The 22,520-nt window shown below is 42.7% G+C and overlaps 1 protein-coding gene across 1 annotated transcript in view; it reads right to left on the bottom strand.

Annotated features, from left to right (window-relative positions):
* Window positions 1–17,355, bottom strand: part of LOC124797861 — a 39,049-nt gene extending 21,694 nt beyond the window's left edge. The window contains exon 1 of the mRNA XM_047260932.1: window positions 17,068–17,355. The gene's annotated coding sequence lies outside the window, so the exon portion shown is untranslated. The remainder of the gene's footprint in view (window positions 1–17,067) is intronic.
* Window positions 17,356–22,520: the final 5,165 nt, after the last annotated feature.

Consider the following 22,520-nt stretch of genomic DNA (forward strand, 5'->3'; position numbering starts at 1 on the left):
AAATGGATCAAAAAGGCTAAGTTGCCCTCCTTTGGAGAGAGTGATAAAAACCACCTTTACAAATAAACCTTAAAACCAGGACAGCCTATGAGGCATCGTATGCTAACATCAGTAGCAAGCCAGGGAGATTAAGAGTCCACCATCAAATGGGCGCACAATAACAATGGGGTGGATCGTCACGATGTAGGAGATGATTACGAGTCAGCCAAGTAAGGCCGATGCAGAGCTGGAAAAGGATGATGCAGTCCTTGCAAGAGGCCTGCATGGTGGGCCTCCACAAACTTTTTATCTCCTTTATCATCCTTAGTTTGTTTGACAAAGTCAGACTACGCCATTCTGTATTACAAATCCTTTGAAGCTGATACACAATACCAACTGTGTCTAGTGCCAGAATATCTATCTCAAGAGGCGGATTACTGGCAGTAATTTTGGTCAATCTCTCAGAGAATCCATTTCCCAGGATCTCAATGTGACCCGAGGTCCAGGCAAAGACCACTGAGCATCTAAACTGTTCAAGAGCAAAATGCGAATCTTGGACAGTCAGGACCAAGGGACTGCACAAGTAACACTAGTCAAGAGCTTGTAAACTGCTCAAGGAGGCGCTACAGATAAGGAAGGACTCACCACTGTATGTACGGATATGTTCAAGAGCATGAAAGCTAGGTATCAAGTCAGCAGTGAAAACACTGCAGCCATCCAGCATGGAATGGATTTCATTACATCCAACATGGACGCAAGCAAAGCCAATGTGACAGACAATCATCAACATATCATTACAGACTACTTCCCAATGCCGAAACACACCAAGAATGGAGAAATGACAGCGGAGGGCCACAGGCAGAGCCAAGTCTTTTGGATCTTGTAATAGGTCTACATCTACATCGATACTCTGCAAATCACATTCAAGTGCCTGGCAGAGGGTTCATCAAACCACCTTCATAATTCTCTATTATTCCAATCTCTTACAGCGCGTGGAAAGAATGAACACCTACATCTTTCCGTATGAGCTCTGATTTCCCTTATTTTATCGTGGTGATCGTTCCTCCCTATGTAGGTCGGTGTCACCAAAATATTTTCGCATTCGGAGGAGAAAGTTGGTGATTGGAATTTCGTGACAAGATTCTGTCGCAACGAAAAATGCCTTTCCTTTAATGATTTCCAGCCCAAATCCTGTATCACTTCTGTAACACTCTCTCCTACATTTCGCGATACAAAACATGCTGCCTTTCTTTGAACTTTTACAATGAAATCCATCAGCTCTATCTGGTAACGATCCCACACCACGCAGCAGTATTCCAAAAGAGGACAGACAAGTATAGTGTAGGCAGTCTCCCTAGTAGGTCTGTTACATTTTCTAAGTGTCTGCCAATAAAACGCAGTCTTTAGCTAGCCTTCCCCACAACATTTTCTATGTGTTCCTTCCAATTTAAGTTATTCGTAATTGTAATACCTAGGTATTTAGTTGAATTTACGGCTTTTAGATTAGACTGATTTATCGTGTAACCAAAGTTTAAAGAGTTCCTTTTAGCACTCATGTGGATGACCTTACACTTTTCGTTATTTAGGGTCAACTGCCACTTTTCGTACCATTCCGATATTTCTTCTAAATTGTTTTGCAGTTTGTTTTGATCTTCTGATGACTTTATTAGTCGATAAACGACAGCATCATCTGCAAACAACTGAAGATGGCTGCTCAGATTGTCTCCCAAATTGTTTCTATAGACAAGGAACAGCAAAGGGCCTACAACACTACCTTGGGGAATGCCAGAAATCACATCTGTTTTACTCTATGTCTTTCTGTCAATTACTATGAATTGTGCCCTCTCTGGCAGGAAATCACAAATCCAGTCACATAACTGAGACAATATTCCATAATCACGCAATTTCACTACGAGCTGCTTCTGTGGTACAGTGTCAAAAGCCTTCTGGAGATCCAGAAATATGGAATTGATCTGAAATCCCTTGTCAATAGCACTCAACACTTCATGTGAATAAAGAGGTAGTTGTGTTTCACAGGAACCATGTTTTTTAAACCCATGTTGAATGTGTGTCAATAGACTGTTTTCTTTGAGGTAATTCATAATGTTCGAACACAATATATGTTCTAACATCCTGCTGCATATCGACATTAACGATTTGGGCCTGTAAATTAGTGGATTACTTCTACTACCTTTCTTGAATATTGGCCTAGACTCTAGACAGTGCTGTGGACGAGGGATGGACCATGGAGGTGTATGTAAGTAGGCCCAAAGAAGAGGTGGTAGAGAGGGAAGCTGAAGTTCTGAAGAAAAGGACCAGTTGCAGATAGCGATCATAACACCACACCTGGGTCACCATTGTGAGAGGTGGATCTCCGTAGCTGGAAAGACGAGACAGTATTTTGGGTGCCATTGGGAGCAGCAGATGATTAATGCATAAGCAATCAACTGTTGTTGGCACAGAATGTGCAACGGTTGGACCCCTGCCTCCACTGGGAAGCTGATTACAGGGCTAGTCCGAAATGTGCCTGTTGCCAGCCATACCCCACAGTGACGTATATAGGGTCCAGCATCTGTAATGTCGAAGGTGCCACTGAGCCATACGCAAGACTCTCATAATTTAGACAGGATTAGACCAATGCTTTGTAGAGCCATTGGAGAGTGGAGTGGTCTGTGACCCAGTTGGTACTGCTGAGGTATCAGCGATCATTGACATGCTACCAACATGCCTGCTTTAGTTGATGAAGATGGGGGAGCCACATCAGCTGAGCATCAAAGACCAGTTGCAAAAATTGATGAGAGTCCACCACATTGAGGAGCTGGCCATCAAGGTACAGATTCAGATGGGGATATACAGTACAGCAACAACATAAATGCATAATGCAGGTCTTGGTATCTGAAAATTGGAAGCCAAGAGTGAGAGCGCAGACTGCACTCTGTAGTGCTCCCTGCAGCCTGCATTCAGCAATGCCCATTGCAGATAAACAGAAATAAATGCAGACTTCATCAGCATACAAAAGGGTACGCTGTAGGTCTCACAGCCACTACCAGACCACTAATAGGCACTAACAAGAGAGGGACATTCAAAAGAGAGCCCTGCAGTACTCCGTCCTCCTACATATGGGAGGTGCTACACGAGAGACACCAACCTATACCTGGATAGTGTGACATGAAAGAAAGTTCTTAATAAAAATTAGGAGTGGGCCAAACTGCCCCCACTCATGTGATGTGGCAGGATGTGGTGGCACCACGTAGTATCATAAGGTTTATGCAAATCAAAGAAGACTGCAACAACGTGTTAGCAACGGGCAAAAGCCGTTCTAGTAGCAGACTCCAGTGGATTAAATTATTTGCAGTATAGTGCCCTCACCGAAAAGAACCTTGCATTGAAGCCAAAAGGTCCCAGAATTCAAGGGACCAATACAGCCTCCGATGCACCATACGTTCAAGTAACTTACAGAGGGCATTGGCTAAAAAGATCAGGTGATAACTGTCCACCTGAAGAGGTGGTTCATCCAATTTTAAAACTGGAATAACACTTTCTCACCAATGGGAAAGTAATTCCCTTTCACTGCAGAGACAGTTGGAAAGGACAAGTCTATGTCTTTGGCTAGCCACACCAATAAGTATTAAAGCATTTGGATATGCACCTAGTCTGGCCCAGGAGCCACGTCAGGGCCAAGGGTAAGGGCACTGGTGAATTCCCACTTGCTAAGTGGGCTGTTATAAGACTCCAGGCGGCAGGGAAAGATAAAAGGGTCATTCCAGAATCTCTAAGAAGACAGAACACGGGTAGATAGTAGACAGACAGCAACGCCCGGGCAAAATGCTGAGCAAAACACTCATTTAAGTCCGGGCTGGTAGGGATGACATCATTCAGAGAAATTAATGGGACACCTGTAGGAGTACGGTGGCCAAAAATGTGCTCCATCTTTGCCCACATCTTCGAGAAGGGAGTATGCGGTCCTACGGCAGTGACATATGGTTCCCAAGAAATCTGTTCCTGGCATTTAATTAGATAACACACCTAGGGATGAAGCCTTTTGAAGGCCAGGAGGTGGTCAAGACATGAATGCCACTTAAAGCGCTGGAGGACACGACAGCTGCAGCAATTTCGGGGTTCCTCCAAGAAACAGTCTTCTGTGGGGGAGATCCCTTGGAAGAGGGAATCACTGTAGCAGCTGCCAAATTGATGGCAGCATCTATCAAACTTTGTACGGACTCATCAGTACCATTGTGTGGTGGAGTGCTTGGGATGGCAGCCAAGGAAAATCCACCTTGGTAAAGACCTACCTGGAAAGGTGTCCAGATGTGTGATGCTGAATAAAAATTAAGAAAATCTGATTTGATCGCTGTCGCACAAATTGTTATGAACTTCCCACTGAACAGAAGAGAGGAATCCAGGGCCACAAATGGAGAGATCAATGGCTGAGGAAGTGATGTGTGCTGCAATAAAAGTGTGTGGGAGCTCCTATGTTGAGGAGGCAGCGGGCATTAAAATGCCCAAGGAGAAGGAAGAATGGAGGGAGTTGTTGAAGCAGGGCAAGAAGAGCAGGAAGTGTAGGAGGCTGCCCAGTCTGGGGAGTGGGAGGGGGAGAGGGGAATAAATATCGCATATTGTGATGTCTGTGTGGACTAGCATACAGACACCACAGGAGGCTTGCAAAGAGCCAACCTGGTTCCGGCAGAAGAGTTGGTGAATGAGTATCCATGAAATGAGAGTCTACAGAGTAGAGAGAAAGAAGAGACTGCAATTCTAGAAGGTGACAATAGCAACCACTGCAGTTTCATTGGTGGAGGGTAGTACAAGAGCCAGGATGGATGTCAAAGCAGCCAGAATCGATCATTGTGCCAAGTCAGTGTCCGTCACCAGTGAGGACAGAGTGACAGCCATGAATGTAATATCAGACCCTGACTGAGAGGGAGGGGGCAATACCCCCTGAATGTTGGGAAGGGGGGGGGGGGGGACACCTTGTCCTGTCACTTAAGCCTCCTTCGGTGGATGAGAGGAGGTGTGGTCAGGAAGGGGGTACATCACAGGAATATCCCGATCCAGGAAAGAACAAGCAGCCTTGAGACCCACAGAGTGTAGGTCCCGTGTCCAACTTGAAATAACAGGCTTCTTGTCCTGGAGACACTGCGGAGAGAGGCTTCTTGGGTGAGCCTCATCCTCAGTGGGTGCCAGAGAAGAGGGTGTCTTCTCTTGTCAAGGAGAAGGAGCAGTTCCATGAGGGAGGAAATGGGAACCGCCCATGAGACGGAAAGGGGGGCTGGATGTAGGTAAGGAGGAGTAAGAAAGAGGAGCAGGAGGGGGAAGAGGAGCAGGAAAGGGCGCAATATAAGCAAATGTTGACAATAGAGGTACTGGGTGGAGATGGCCTAATTCTGTCATGCCTCAAAGTAGGATGGAGGGTCAAGATTTTCGAATTCCTGAATCTTTCTTTCCTTTTTACAGACTGGGGAAATCTGGTGAGTAAGGAGAGAGAGAGCTGGAATAGTCCACGCACTTCGTCAGCAAGGTGCAAGGATTGCACCATGGAGAAGGTGGCCACAGTCGCTGCAAGTAGGATATGCATCACATTGCGAAGAGACTTTTTTTTTTTTTTGGGGCGCACAACTTCAACGGTCATTAGCGCCCAGACTACGTTAGGAATGCACCGCGAGGCCCAAGTTTAAAACAGCAACTAAAAGGGAAAACATGATAAAAGATCGACAGGCATAGGATTAAAAAAAAAACAGCATAGGAGATATCCTCAGGGGCCACAAGGATGCCAGTTGCCACAAGGACGCCAGTCGCGACCGTCAAGCCAGAAACTGGTGAGTGGACCTTAGTGCCAGATAGACTGCGCAGGCTACCCCAGATAACAGAAGAAGGAGTAAAACTGTTGAAGGTGCTTGTGAAAGCAGCCCAGCTGGCTTTCTTGCTTTCTTTAATAATACGACGGCACTGCACACGTAATCGTTTATAAGTGATACAATTCGCCACTGTAGTGTGGCATTTAAAGGTGCGTAAAGCACGTCGACGAGCACGTAAAGCGTCTCTACACGCTGCGGTCCACCAGGGGACCGGTACGCGACTTGGAGAAGAAGTGGTGTGAGGGATGGAATATTCAGCAGCAGTGAGAATGACTTCCGTGAGGTGTGCGACCTGACTATCGCAGCTTGTGAAGGTTTGATCCTGAAAGGTCGCCCCGGAAGAGAAGAGCCCCCAGTCGGCTTTGGAGATGTTCCAACTAGCTGAGCACGGAGAGGGGGTATGATGCAGGAGATGGATGACACATGGGAAGTGGTCGCTCGAATATGTATCAGAAAGGGCATACCACTCAAACCGGCATGCAAGTTGGGTAGTACATATAGAGAAGTCGAAATGGGAATAGGTGTGAGATGTGTCTGAAAGAAAAGTAGGGGCGCCAGTATTGAGGCAGACAAGATTGAGCTGGTTGAAAAGGTCTGCTAACAGGGAGTCCCTCGGGCAGGATGCTGGAGAGCCCCAAAGGGGATGGTGGGCATTGAAGTCTCCAGTTAACAAAATTGGTGCAGGTAGCCGAGCAATAAGTTGAATCATGTCTGCCCTGGTAACGGCAGACGACGATGGAGTGTAAACGGTACAAATAGCAAATGTAAAAGTGGGGAGAGTAATTCTGACGGCAACTGCCTGCAGGCTGGTGTGCAATGTGATGGGATCGTAGTAAATATCATCCCGAACCAGCAACATAACCCCTCCATGAGCCGGAATACCTACCACAGGGGGTAGGTCAAAACGCACAGAGGTGTAGTGTGCCAAGGCAATGTGATCGCATGAGCGGAGCTTCGTTTCCTGGAGGGCTACGATGAACGGACGGTGCAAGCGGAGCAGCAACTTCAAGTCCTCTCGCTTGGAGCGAATGCTGCGAATATTCCATTGAATAAGTGCCATCGTGAGAAGAAAAGGAAGACGAAAGAAGGGGTCACCTCGAAGGCTGCTGAGGGCCTGGCTTCGAGCGAGTACTGCCGCCGCTATCAGTAGGCGGACAGTCATCGTCCATTGGTTCTATAGGTTCATCGGCCATCTCGTTAAGATCGCCGGGAGGAGGAGCTTCCTCCGCCGGTGGACGGCCAGATGTTCGGCTACCAGCGATGCGGCCAGGCGAAATGGATGACGGCAGAAGAAATGCGCCGTGGAGGAGAAGGAGAACTGTGCTTCCTATGAGCCTTCTTGGAAGGTTTTTTAGTGGAAGTACTGGTCGACGGCTGGGAGTGCGAGGTACATAGGAAGTCTGCACGGGACGGTTCCTTCTTGAATGCCCGTGCATCTGATTTCTGGGTCTTTGTCTTGGCAGAAGCTGATGAAGGTGCTTGTGTTGGAGGGGTGACGGGAGGAAGAGGAGACGTCGACCGCGCAATCTTAGCACTGGCCGAACGGATGACCATGGTGCCGAAGGTCAGATCGCATGTCTGCATCACCGCCTCCCTGGTAGTCCGAGGAGAGGCGAGGACAGTACTGTACTTTCCCGCTGGGAGCAGCGCGGGCTTCCTACTAGCAAATAGCTTGCGAGCAGCCGAGGTGGACACTTTCTCTTTGACCCGAATTTCTTGGATACAGCGTTCTTCCTTGTAGATGGGACAGTCGCGGGAGGACGCTGCATGGTCACCCCGACAGTTCACACAACGAGGAGACGGAGGTGGACAGTCACCCTCATGGGCATCCCTGCCACAAGTGACACATTTAGCTGCATTGGAAGAAGACTGGCGAGTGTGATTAAAACACTGACACTGGTAGCAGTGCGTAGGTGTCGGGACATAGGGGCGAACAGAAATAACCTCGTAGCCCGCTTTGATACGCGACGGCAGCTGAACACTGTCAAAGGTCAAGAAAAGTGTCCGGGTCGGTACAAGGTCATTGTTGACCTTTTTCATGACCCTATGGACAGCCGTCACGCCCTGCTCAGCGAAGAAAGACTGAATCTCCTCGTCAGTCAATCCGTCAAGTGATCGAGTATAGACCACACCACGAGACGAATTCAAAGTGCGGTGAGCCTCCACCCGGACAGGGAAAGTGTACAGGAGTGTGGCTCGAAGCAGTTTTTGTGCCTGAAAGGCGCTCTCAGTTTCTAGTAATAAGGTATTGTTACGCAACCTGGTACACGACTTGACAGATCCAGCTATGGGATCTACGCCCTTCTGGATAACGAAAGGGTTGACAGAGGAAAAATTCTTTCCGTCCTCAGATCGAGAAACGACGAGGAACTGTGGGGCAGGCGGTAGTACTTTTGTCACTGGTGGCTGGTCAAGTTTCCGTTTTTGGGCAGAAGTCGAGAGAGATGGAGAGAAATCCATTGCGGAGGAATCCCCCATGATTGCCAGCATCTCCGATGGCGCGCTCCTTCCTTGTGGGGACCCTCGCAGAGGGCACTTCTGCCTTAGGTGAATGTTTACACCTCAGGTCACAGCTCCTGAGAAACAGACGGAGGGACCAATCGGCATGGTCAGAAGGTATCAGCTCAGGCAATCACCCCTCCCTGGGCCTGGCCTTTACCAGGGGGTACGTGCGTGCCTTACTTGTCTACCCAGGGCGGGGAATTACGCGTTACCCCGTCACCGGCTACGCGGGCGAACGCGTGGGTCGGCCTTCAGGCGCGCACAGGGAGGAAGGAAGAAGAGGAAAAAGAAGAGAGAGAGGACAGACTGTCTCAAACGCCGAGGCGGAGACCAGAGAAGGCAAGGAGAAGAAGGCAAGGAGAAGAAGACAAGGAAAAGGGTAAGGAAGACAGTGAGATGGAGAAGAGCAAAGAAAGGAACCAACCAAAGGAAGGAAGAAACGAGAAGTGAAAAAGCAAAATGGCCGCAAATAGAGGTCGTGGAACCGTCCTTCTCCAGACGCAGGTGCTAACTACCCCCTTGAGGGGGAGGGACTCCTTTTAGTCGCCTCTTACGACAGGCAGGAATACCTCGGGCCTATTCTAATCCCCGGACCCGCAGGGGGGATTGTGAAGAGATGTGACCAAAATGGAGACACTAGAAACAGCACAGGGGAGGTGGGATATAGGGCTTCATGCTGCTACAGTAAACAATAACCTTGACTTTTTCTGGAACAGCACCCCCTCAAAAGTCAGAATGAAAGCACTGGTATCAACACAATTGTCCTTAGGACTTCTCTGGACTCACCAGATGAAATAAATGTCACACCATGCCAGATTAGTCCTTAGCTCCTCATCAGATTGAAGGAGACCCTTCCACTCCCAGGTTTACATGAGGCGGCGACAGCTCAGGTGCCAGAAGTGTGATGCCTGTGTTGTCAGGGGCTCAATCAGATGGGTAGATAACAGCCACACCACACTGATTGGCTACTGTGAGGGACGGGGGGGACAGGGGGGCTTACAGTGGGGAAGGAAGAGGGGAAGGAGGGGGGGGGGGGGAGGAACCCACGCTGGAGATGCTAGGGAGGGAGTTCTTTGCCAAATGCTAGGGAGGGAGTTCTTCCCCAAATGGCTCACACTTTGGAAACAATTTAGAAAGGGAGGTCAAACCAGATGGATCAGAAATGCTGAAAAAAGGGAGAATGCAAACATGAGACAGAAGAGGGAAAGAGAACAGCTGAACCAAGGGAACAGCCAGACTGTCGCCAAGGGAAACACCGTGGTAGAAAAGGGGGGGGGGGGGGAGAGCAGGGGCTAGGATAGGGTGGAGCAGATTGGAGCAGATACAGGGAAGGGACTGCAGCCCTGAAGAGAATAAAGGTAGAAATAGCTCAGAGCTCCATGCATGCCACACACATACCCATACAAGAGCTGTGGGCCTCCAGGAGGGACAAATATGGTATTTTGGACTAGGTCACAAGGTAGCCGATGTATCGTGAGTAGATATTTTATCCATCCAACCACATTAAAGAGTGATTGAAGTTGAAAGAGCGAATACATGGTAAAGCTGACTGAAAAATCTACAGACTGATTCAACTTTAACAGAAAGAATGAATAGTTCAGTCAATATGTAAAACTACAACAGCATGTGTTGATTGTTTTCATTTGGTTGCTCCCACAAACTGGTTTCACTCAAAAGAAATGAATGAATGGATGGATGGATGGATGGATGAAAGAAAGAATAACAATCCCCATATTTAAGAATATAGCCAATTAAGGTTATTATTTTCATACAGTTTTCCGATCACTAATAAAACTATGGGTTAATCTGGTACGACTGATGCAGAGGTGATATAGGATGGTGGATCCCTTCCAGAAGGAACAGGAGGAGTACCATGCAATTGTAGTCTTATTGATAGTGCGGAGTTTATTATAGGGGCTTGAAGTCCAACAGATGTTGTTCCATCTCCAAGTGAGTACAGGTCTTATGTACTCATAAACCTACACCTGGAATCATCAATGTGAACATTAGGTAAATAATCTGTTCTGTAGCTAAACAGTCAGTCTTATTATTATGAGTAGCAGATATTCCAGGTTGACTACGAGAGAAACTGATTAATAACAGCCTGGAGACTATTAATTGTGTCATTACAAATTAAAATGTCTTTGAAAGAGGTCTGCGTAATAAAACTTTGGGCTCTGTTAAAGACTATCAATTCTGCTGTAAAAGGACTACATGTTGCCAGCAATGAATGTTGCCTCTGATTGGCGGGAGATGTTAAAGCATATCCTATATTAGGTCTATCTGTGAATTTAGAGCCATCAGTGTAAGTGAAGGTAGCATCCTGACACTCATGATAAACAGAGGCCAGAGATCATGGATGCAACAAACTTCAGGTTCTTGAAACAGATCAATTCTAATTCACAGGCTAGATACAAACCAAGGAGGAGTGTATGCGAACGCATGGGTAGCACATTCTAAGAGTGTTAGGCGGAGGTCCCAGTAGAGGGTCTCAAGGCGTAATCACACCTGAGGGAAATTAAGATATACTGTATATACCTGACTGCCTCGATCTGAAGCTTCCACTATGTCATGTGAGGAAAGTGCAAGTTTCACATAATCGACGTTTTCAGAAATCATTCTGATTGGCATGAAGGAGGTTGTTCCATTTGAAATACCTCATTAAGTTTGAGCTCAGGATATATTCCAAGATTCTACAACAAACTGTCATCAAGGATATTGGACGATTAGTTTGTGGATCACTTTTACTACCCTTCATGTAAATGGGTATGATATGTGTTTTTTTTTCCTCCAGCTACGGTAAGCAGTATTTTGTTCGAAGGATCTAGGGATACCTCAGGAATTGCTTGTTTTTCCCACAGGTTCTGCTACCAAGGCACCTCCAAGTGTACCCAAAAGATCCCGGCTCCAGCATGCAGACTATCTAGCAAATAGCAATGGCCAGTCTTACTCCATGATGATGTACTAAGTCCAACAGTTTCAAAGCTGAAGGTGCTTCTCATACATTTTTTAAAAGTATGTTTAAAAAAAACTGCTGTCACATTCGGCCAATCTTTAGTACAAAAATATGACAATGTCAGTGGTTTATTAAAGAGGAGTCCCAATAATCGAGAGTGCATAACTCTGTCCAAATGATGAGTACCCAAGTAATATTCTGATTTAGGTTGAACTGTGATAGACGGAAATGCATGACTTACATTTTCGTGTGAGAAAACTGGAAGTCATGGGGTAGGAAACCAAACAGAGGCTCTTCAGGTGGCATCTTTGAGGTGGTAAGTGAAGGCTACATACCGAGAGCTGTACCAAATGCAAAAGTCGTCGACATACAGCACAGGCTCAACCAGTGTTCTGATGGATATCAGAATCCTACTCATGGTGACAAGGACGGTTGTAACACTCAGCATGGAGCCCTGAGAAATGCTGTTCTATTGGACTCCTGGTGAACTGAGCAATGTGCCAATTCTAACTCAAATTGATTAGTGGGATAAAAAATAATGAATAAAAATTAGAACAGTGCCTTGAAAACCCCAGTTATGGAAGGTAAGTAAAATGTGATGGTGTCAAGTGTTAGTGTATCCCTTGTGTAGGTCAAAAAAAGACAATGAGATGTTGGTATTTAGAAAATGCCTGTCAGAGTGCTGTTTGGTTTCCTTCTACCATGCCCTTTGCCCCTCTGACAGCATACTTGACATAGGATGGCTATAGTAGGCAAGAGGGATTACTGAGTACTACTACAAAGAAGCCAATAACAGTGGTACCCAATGTTAACAAATGGAGCAGTAATACATTAAAACAGGATATTACCAGTCAAATAAAATATATACCAAACTTGTGACATAGCCTTGTTCAAAATGAACAGTGGATACTAATTATGAGTAGAGAAAATCATCTTATTTCTCAAATTGGATCAATTAGACTGTTCCGTTTCTAATTTCGGCAGCTATCAATACCAATATCATTAGGAGAACTACTGACTATCAGCTAGTCTCTCCTTTCACATGTGCAAGACTATAAATACCTGGAGATGACAGGAATTATGCACACACTGGCAGTAAGGAAGATACAACCTAAAGTATGTCAACTGCAATTAGTCTTATGGCCATAATATGCACAATCACCAGCAGCAGAGGAGACAGGAATTTTAGTGATGGGGAAACCGTAAAAATCTTGGAAACTCTGAAGAAACTTTGGGTTGAAGCAAAAATGAGGTAATATGGAATTTTACTGATTCACAAAGAAATGAGTCTTAAAGTAAGGGGGGCAATTCCACAGTTACGGGTGTTACATGTACACACCTTAAAATCAGGAAAAATAATGTAAGGAAAAATATTTATTGAATTTAATATTGAAAACTTCTAAGGCTTACATTATATTTCATCTTAGAAATGTTGATACTGGAATTGTTTTATTGTTCTCCTGGTTATTAATCAAAAAAGTAGTGTTACGGGTGTTACCAAAAGTAGACCAGGTATTGCCCCAAATTTTAGTTTGAAATATAAATTTTCATTTTTTTGGACATCATAACTTAGTATATATATATTTTTTTGCTGTTACGGGTGTTACATAGATGCATCAGATTTGATTCTCGAAGGAATAAATTTACCTCTTAAAATTGCATAAAAAGAAAAGACGTATTGTAGTTTATTTGGAATAAAAGTATGTGCTTAAGGAAATATATTTGAAGGATAAAGCTATTTATTACACAACAAATTTTGTTACAATTTTATAGTACAACTAGGCCAAGATATCGTTACTTAACATTTACCTCATTTTGTAGGCCTAATAAATTTATGACAAAAATGTTTTCTTATTATTGATTGGTTTAAAAACTTCATTTAATAATCTTTTTCCGCAACATCCAACTCAAAATTGAACTCTTAGTACAAACCGTTACCTTGTTGTTTGATTTCTGGTGTTGTTACCTTAGATAGTACTTGACTGAATTTCAAAAAACAAACATCAGTTTCATCTAGTTTAAAAAGTGTTTTACCTTTTCCTACTGACTTCAGAAACATTATTTTCACATCCTCCTCTTCTTCAACCTCACTCTGGCAGGTTCCCAAGTAACGGTATTGAGTTTTGGATAGGGTTGGCTTCTTTTTGTCACTTCGAATGTCAACCAAGACAAATAACCCAAATTTTAAATCAGACTTTTCAATTTTATTAGTTAGGTTTAACTCACAAGCTCTTCCAATATTGTCTTGTGATTCAGATAGTGAAACAGTCTCCTGGTCAGAATCATCAGAACTGCACACTTCATAGAAGATTATGCATCTTTTACATGTAATGTTTTAACTTTGGCCTCTTCAGTGCTAAATAGTGACACCCTTGTCATTAATGACTCTGCTGTTTTTGAAACCAGCAAATCAGTTGTGTTACAAGGCTGAAAGTGATGGCAGCCCTGGATTTGAGGAATTGCTTGTAAATTTTTCCATCTTTCATCCAAAATAGGAATGTTTGGAGGGCAGCGTGGAGGGTAAAAATCTTAGAGGGAGACAAAGAGATGAATACACTAAGCAGATTCAGAAGGATGTGGGTTGCAGTAAGTACTGGGAGATGAAGAAGCTTGCACAGGATAGGGTAGGATGGAGAGCTGCATCAAACCAGTCTCAGGACTGAAGACCACAACAACAACAGGAATGTTATGCTCCACTGTTATCTTATCAACCCATAGTACCTTAATTTTAGAAAAGCTCATCAGAGTGTAGTCATAAAAGTCGATTGCGTTGTTAATAATAACTTTCCTAGATCTAACAGCTGTCCACACGCTCCTCTTCAGTGCACCTCCAATGCCATCCATGGCTCCTTTACCATGTGAACTCGCAAAAAAATTCCACTCAACTGTCAATCCGAAGTCTCTCTCAAAATAACATAGATTGGACAAAGTATATTAATTTTTGAACTGCCCAGCACAGTTGTCAGAAAATATAAAAACTCTTAACTTTAGGAAACGCTTTTTTAATATCCATTATAACAGTTTTAAGAAAAGTCCACACAAAATATTTTGTGTGTAAAAGGTCATTACTGATGACTGCATTGGACCTGACTTCATGGTTTGCAAACTAAATGCAGAAAGTGCAAATAGTTACTTGTGAATGTGCCCAGTGTGCACTCTGTACCTCATCTTGTGAAATTAGAGCATAATTCTCTGCAAAGTCCATTTGAAGAACATATTCTTCAGCGTCAAGGCTGTTTTTCTTTCCTTTGATGAAATCACTCTGCTTTATCTTCAGGTAGCAATGTTTTTTAAACTGCGACAATTTCTCAACCAGGCATCATCGCAGCTCCCTGAATGTTCACCAAGACAAGGACGATGTTTCGCATCATTTTCCCATTGCTGCCAGACATCTTTTTAGTTACGTCAAAGCCTTCTGGGATAAATTTGCTCAATTTAATTTGACATTCCTGGCATGACCCAAAAACAGTGTCTTCGTTCTGTGAATTACAACTTAATTCATTCAATAATTCCTTGTGATTGCTTGGAACAGCTTTGCTCAAAGACTCAAGTATGCTTATGAAATTGTAGGCTCTTATGAATGACTAGAATTTGCCTCAATAAGCAGTTTACTGGGCCTATATAAAATTTAAAACTGAGGTTAGCAATATTGTTGTCCTTGGGAAAGTTAGAATGGAAAACAAACTATATGTAATCTAAAGAATTTTGGGCTTAATTAACTTTTTAGGAGAACGTCAGTTGAGTCAGGTTAATGCCCCAATTAACTTTTACAGTGCTTAAACAAGTGTATGCAGAGGAATAAAAATTTTTGTTTTCAAGCTTAAAACTGTTTTCATATGTAATAAACATAGTTAAAAAACTTTTTTCATTCATAATAATACCCTTTGGTTATAATTTAAATGCAGGGCCTAGGCCTACTAAAGATGAAGGTGGCATTAAACCTTCCAATTAAAGTTATGGGTGTTACGCATGTGTTAAGTAACACCCGAAACAAAAATTAGTAACACCCGTAACAGTTCTAAGAGTGTTAAATAAGACTTCAAAATGCCATGTAATGGTATGATATTGTGAAACATGTGCATAACCTCACTTTTACAGAACAAATTTACTAGATTACAAATTAAACTTTTGTACCTTTTTTGTTACAGGTGTTACAAGCTGCACATATATTATAAAACTAACAAAATAAAGAAATGCAATTAGCTTAGCTCAACAAAATGAATTATTGTGAGCTATAGCAATGTTGACTTCAATATTCTTTGCAACAATAGAACAATCAGCCATAGATAACACAACTAATACTCATCTGGAAAATACATAAATCATACCTCCCTGTGGTGCCATAGAGCAGTGCACTTTAAACACTTAGTGAAGGTAGAAATTTAATTTTTTCATAGTCATGATTATTTTGCAATGAACAAATGTACTTTTCACTTGGCATTTTTAAGATTATATTTGAAATATTGTCATTTTAATTTTTTTGTCACAAAGTCTCTTTAACATGGAATGACCCAGGGGTTTGTGGAAAAAGCAAATGTTTCAATAAATCACTTCCACTGGAAGATGAGAAACACGAGTCAAAAATTACACTTCTAACTGTCTCATCTGTCTGGAAATACAAAATATTGATGTCATACTTGTTTTTTCATAACAGATGTTACAATGAGACTGCTGGATATTTTGGATTATGCTGTTGTATCTTACAACTGTAATAATGTGCTGAGGTGGGAGAAGAATAGGTACTTATGCATACTTGTTTCCTAATGGTTGACAGGGACTAACTTACGAAGAACACAGTCTGAACATTTAATGTCAGTTTTATCTGACTTGACTGCAAGATTCAATTTTGACAACAAATTTTAATTGCTTAACAAGATGATTGTTAAGTAGTTTAAACTGGACAACAGAACATTAATATATTAGTTTCTGTCTTTCCTTATCTGTCAATACAAACCCACTCACATGTCAGAGTTAAAGAGTGGCATTAGCATGAGCTCTGCAGATGGTCATGTAAGCCGAAAACCGGTTAACAATAAGAGTAATATTGTAGAACAAAAACAAACTGGTGCTTCTCATTTATTGTGATCTAAATACATTACCATATTGTCTCCTCATACTTACTCTATAGCATGTATTTTTAGAATAGCTACTAACAGAAGTACTAACAACACTGTAGACTGTGGAGAATATCAAGACAGTCATATGCCTTATTTCTAAAATGGTTATCACCACGTTCTCCAACTCAAAACAAAGCAGGTTTCGCAGTGCATGGCAATAGTAACGATCTACCAACTTTCTAGGAATGAAAGCCTACTTTATTTGGACAGACAACTCTTAAATTGCGGATAAAATGTGTAACTAAATGGCACTGAACGTTAAAGTGATAGTATGTCATGGCAGTTTAAAGGCAAAGCAAAATTCTAATGAGACATCATTCTGAAAACCCATCGAGGTCTTTTTTTACTGTAAAATTTATTTCTGAAATGTGCGAGCGCGTCTGCATGTGAACATACACGAGCTGGAGTGAGACTCATATCAGAAATCATTTCAAAACACTAAACGACTGACATCTTTGAACTCCGTAGGCTACAAAACTTCCTACACATGAAAGTAGATCTATTAATTTTTACATAACGAACAAAAAACGGAACCAGTCCGTTACGAAGTACAGATCTAATTAACAATATGAGAACTGTCAGGTTATACACACCTACTTAATCAATATTTTATAAATATCAGAGAACAAGTCACGAGAAACTTCACGCTATTACTCACATTTGAAAAGGCCGCAACCAATTTGAGCGTTCTCAAAAGTGCCGCAGCCCACTTGGGATTACTACAACACTTATTCCCGGTCTGTCGACACCAATATTATATATTCTCAGTGCAGTAAAATCTTTACCGATGAAATACATCGTTTCTGTGATATTTGATTACGCACATCGCTGTAGTTTATCCGTACGACTTACATCTTCAATAACAACAAAACACACACACCATCTCATCCCCACTCTCACATCCAAGGAACAAACACCGAATTCTCATAGACTCACACTCACAACATTGAACATACCATGCGCATTTCACAAGTGCTCAGGCACACTATATTGCCAACATAAAAAATATATATCTCCGAGCGAACTAAATTTCTCCTATTATTGTAGGAAATAGTTTCATCGGTTTCTACAGAATATTAGTTCTTCCATTTCCCGATTACAATGGCGAAACTTAGCCTTAAATATTCTGTTATGCGATTTTATATTACGTCTCCATCTACATCCACACGTCTATTAACCACTGTGAGTGCATGGCAGATGATACGTCTTTTTACGATAATGTGTTTTCTTTCAGTTCCATTTGTACAAGGTGCACGGTAACCACAACAGTTTAAATGCCTATGTGTGCACTATAAAGAGTTTAATCTTTTCTTCTTGGTCCCTACACGCGCGATACGTTGGTGGTTGCAGTGCAAGCAAGTGCTATTGCAAGCATCTCTCACAGACGCTATCTGTTGGGAAACAGATCAGAATCTGTCGGAATCAATAAATAGCAGCAAGAAAAAGAACTTGTAAGAAGATTTGCGGGAGACACCAGCATGCCACGTTTGTTGAAGCAACAAATTATTGTGAGGGCTTATTTCACAAACCATGGACCACATAGAAATTATAAGAGAGAAGTCCATGCTGTACAAAGATATATTACTGGTGGTATGGACAGTGCCAGAGGTGCGAAATAAAAGAATCAACTGTAATAGCAACGCAGCATATATCTGAAGCAGCGGAGGACTTACCTTCACAAGCAAGAGAATCTACTACAGAGGCAGAGCTTTCAGCAACAATGCATCTGCCAGCAGCAGAGCTCCACCATTGTTAGTAAAGTGTTGTCACCACTAGTAAATGAATCAACACTGCAAATGGCCGTTGCAGCAACAGGGCCTTGACTATCTCCACGACAGTCAGCAACAGCAGAGCCGTCATCATCATTGGCAGCAGCAACTTCAGCAGCAGCAGCAGAGAAGAAGCGGAAGAAGTCTATGGCCCACACACAACAGGAATCAGTAAGTTTTGTACTTACAGGTGGGGAAAAGAAACATTTTGCTGCAGATTATTCCACCACAAAATTTTTGTACCAAAACGTTCAGCTTATGTCAAGTAAATTAGATGAGGTAGAAATTTTATTGACCTCTGAGACACCATGTATTTTTATTATGCTGGAGCAAGGCTACAGGGAGAATGAAATAGGTATTTGCAATCTAGAGAACCATAAAAAATTAACTCATTTATGTACAGCTAAGTGTAAAGAATGGGAGTGTATGTACACAGAAAGTGGCTAGTCGAAAATAGTTCAGAAATGTTTTTCAAAGAAGTGACTTTACAAATAAAGTTTCAGGGAGGGTAGTGTATCTATACCCACATTCTGGAAACCACAGTGAAGTGCATGGCAGAGAGTACCTCTCGTTGTACCAGTTAGGTACTAGGGTCTCTTCCTGTTCCATTCACATTTTGAGTGCAGGAAGATTGGTGTGCTGTAGTTAGTCTAATCTTGTCCTCACGATCCCTATGTGAGCAATAAGTAAGTGGTTCTAGTGTATTCCTAGAATCATCATTTAAATCCTGTTCTTGAACCTTTGTAAATAGGCTTCCTTGGGATAATGTGCATCTATCTTCCAGAGTCAGTCGGTTCAGTTTCTTCGGTATCTCTGTGACTCTATCCCATGGGTCAAACAAACGTGTGACCACTCGTGGTGCTCTTCTCTGCATAAGTTCAATATCCTCTGTTAATCGTATTTGGTACAGGTTTCACACATTTGAGCAATATTCCAGAATGGATCACATGAGTAATTTCTAAGCAATTTTCTTTGTAGACTGATTGCATTTTCCCCGTATTCTACCAATGGACTGATGTCTACAACCTGCTATACCCACAACAGAGTGAACGTGATCATTCCATTTCATATCCCTACAAAGTGTTTAACCCATGTATCTGTAGGAGTTGGCTAATTCCATCGTCATTCACTGATATTATAGTCCTGGGATTCTACATTTTTCGTTTTGTGAAGTGCACAATTTTACATTTCTGAACATTTAAAGAGAGTTTACAGTCTTTACACTACAATGAAAACTTATCAAGATCTAACTGAATATGTATGCAGCTACTTTCAGACAGTAGCTCACTACAGATAACTGTGTCGTTTGCAAAAAGTTTGAGTTTACTATTAATCTTGGCCATAAGGTCATGAACAGCAAGGGTTCAAACACTCTTCCCCTGAGCATACCAATAGTTACTTCTACATCTGACAATGACTCTCCATCTAAAATGGCATACTTCATTCTCTCTACCAAAAAATCCTTGATCCAGTCACAAATTTCGCTCGATACTCCATCGCACTTTTGACAGTAAGCTTAGATGAGTACTGAGTCAAATGCTTTTCGGAAATCAAGAAATACTGCATATACCTGACTGCCTTGATCCAAAGCTTCCAGTATGTCATGTGAGAAAAGTGCGAGTTGGGTTTCACATGGTCGACGTTTTCGGATGCCATGCTGGTGGCGTGGAACAGGTCATTCCATTCGAGATACCTCATTATGTTTGAACTCATACTGTGTTCTAAGATTCTACAACAAATGGGTGTCAAGGATATTGGGCGATAAGTTTGTGGACCATTTCTACTACCCTTTGTATAAATGGGTGTGAACTGTGCTTTCCTCCAACTACTGGACCTGGTTTTCTGTTCGAGGGATCTAGAGACACCTCAGGTGTCGCTTGTTTTGCCCACAGGCTCTGCTACCAAGGCACTTCCTAGTGTACCTGACATAGTGGATCCATCCTCACAGCAGAGTAAGTGGTCGTTGGTAGCACGCTCGTGTCACTCAGGGTGGAGGGTTAATGTGGAGACTGGTTATCTGGCATTTCCCATTCACCCTGTGAGTGGACAGTGGACCTCTTTCAGCAGGGTATAAGCGGGCACAGGGGAGGAGGTGTTTACCAGTTCACAATAGCTCCAACATTAGGTGCATTATGGAGTCCCTTAGGCTGATAGCGTTCAGGGCTGGAACTAAAGCCCCTGTGCACTCAGTATGTCCATCATGGAGCCTTATCCAAGATGTGGAGGTGGCCTTGCCTGCTGCTATTGAGTGTGCAGACACATGCAAGTTATGGCTCACATTGGCACCTGCGACACATGTCGCTTGGCTTATCAAGCCATCCTGAGTTAATACAGGTACCTAGAGGAAATGGTGAAGGCTGCTGGCCTCACACATGTAGTGCAAGCAGAGCTTACAATTTACAGCATTGTTCCGAGACCTGGTTTGGATCCTTTGGTTTGGAGCTGAGTGGAGGATCTCAGCCAAAGAATTTGCCAAACTGTGATGGTCTTGGCTGCACATTTCTAGACCTGTGTTATCAGATGGGGATTTGTAGGACTCCTCTTGACAGTCAGGTGTGCACTACACAAAGATAGCAGATACTCGGGTTGCAGAGTACTTGTGGAGTGCACATTAGGATTTTTTAGGCTAGATGGTAGTTTGTGGTACTCTGAAGAACACTCGCCAGTCCATACACAGCAAGGGAAGTCAGACTGCATTCAGAGTAAAGAAATTTTGACTGCAAAAATTTTATCACTAAGTTGTCAAAGTATCCATAACAGAGTTCCTGAATTTACTGTCCTCCAGGAAAGTTATCACAGTCAGATTATTCTCGGTACTGAGAGCTGGCTCAAACCCAAAGTGGAAAGCTCTGAGATACTTAGCAAGTCATGGAATGTATATCGGAAAGACACATTAGAGGTCACAGGAGGGGGAGTGTTCATTGCAGTTGACCAAAGTATTGCCTCTATTGAGGTTGAAGCTCAGTGTGGCAGTGAATTTGTCTGGTCACATATAGCAGGTCTAGGTGAAACCATGCTAATTGTTGGATGTTTCTGCCAGCCACTCGATTCTGCTGTGACAGTTGTAGAGCCATTCAAAGAATGTCTATGGTCAGTAGCGCGTAAATACCGGGATAATGCATTACTATAGCTCACGTCACCTAAGACGGCGCTTCCGCGCATGGAGGCGGAGCAGCGAATGGATGAGAACTGCACATGTGCAGCAGCAGAGAGCACGCAAACAAAGTCCACGTTGCCAAACTGCGTTGCTGCGAACAACAATCAGGCTCATTTGCCTACAGTACATCATATTACACGTTCAAACCTATGAGGGAGAATAGTAAATGTTGAAACCAATTTTGATCAGTCATCACGAGAGAAATATTAATTCATGTCCTGAAGACGCTGAGCCCACCGCTCCATAAATTTACTTCGTGTGACATCGGGAGGCGAGAACAGCTGACACAGCTTTGTGAAGACATGAAGTAAAATTTTTTTCAACATGACAATTGTCCAACGACAAAGATCATTGAAATTGCTTGCAATAATAATCATTTATTGCGATTTAAACTGTATTATAAGTAAAAATTTAATCCACAACAAAATTAACTTCAAGCACAAACCGAAATCATTATATTTGCTTGACAACTGCTTCTACTTAATAGAATTTTTAGAAATGTGTATAAGGTGTGTGTGTTGATGTGTTTGACTGTAGTTAAGTGTAATCACCGTGCTTAAAAAATAGAATTAGTGGTAGAAAAGACTAAGGAAAAACCTATCGTAAAAATGGTCAGTAAGTTGACATACTTTTCGCGGTTAACGGGCATTATGAGTGTAAATTAACTCGTTCGACATTACAGTGAGAGACTGCATTTATAATCCATTGAACAAGCAAACAATTAACCACCATCTGCGAATAGCTCCAGGAAATGATGACTGATAACATCCAAAACGACCGATATCTCAACAAGTAACAATTACTGTCATTTTAGGGCCTTATCCAATTCGTGCCTTCAAAATGGCAGGGGTTTACATGTGGAAATATCGGACTTTTGACGAATTTATTCAGCAGCATCCTCGCGTGTTATTAGAGCATCCAACATGGTGGGAGAAGCTTGCATAATTCAAAGGATACAAAGTCCTAATCAAAAAGGCTAGGAAGTTCTCATTATTATGTATGCAACTGATATGTTGACAAACACATTTTTTTTAAGCCATGAGTCTTTAAAACTAAGAAATATTATTACTTTGTTCCAAAGTCTACATCGCAATACCACTGTCACTTCTATTTGAATCTGTTTCCGAACAACCTGATTGTAAATTTACGACGAAAAGTTCAAGGCTTATACCCATCACCACTTCC

The sequence above is a fragment of the Schistocerca piceifrons genome, chromosome 5 (genome assembly GCF_021461385.2).
Source record: "Schistocerca piceifrons isolate TAMUIC-IGC-003096 chromosome 5, iqSchPice1.1, whole genome shotgun sequence".
NCBI classification, from domain to species: domain Eukaryota; kingdom Metazoa; phylum Arthropoda; class Insecta; order Orthoptera; family Acrididae; genus Schistocerca; species Schistocerca piceifrons.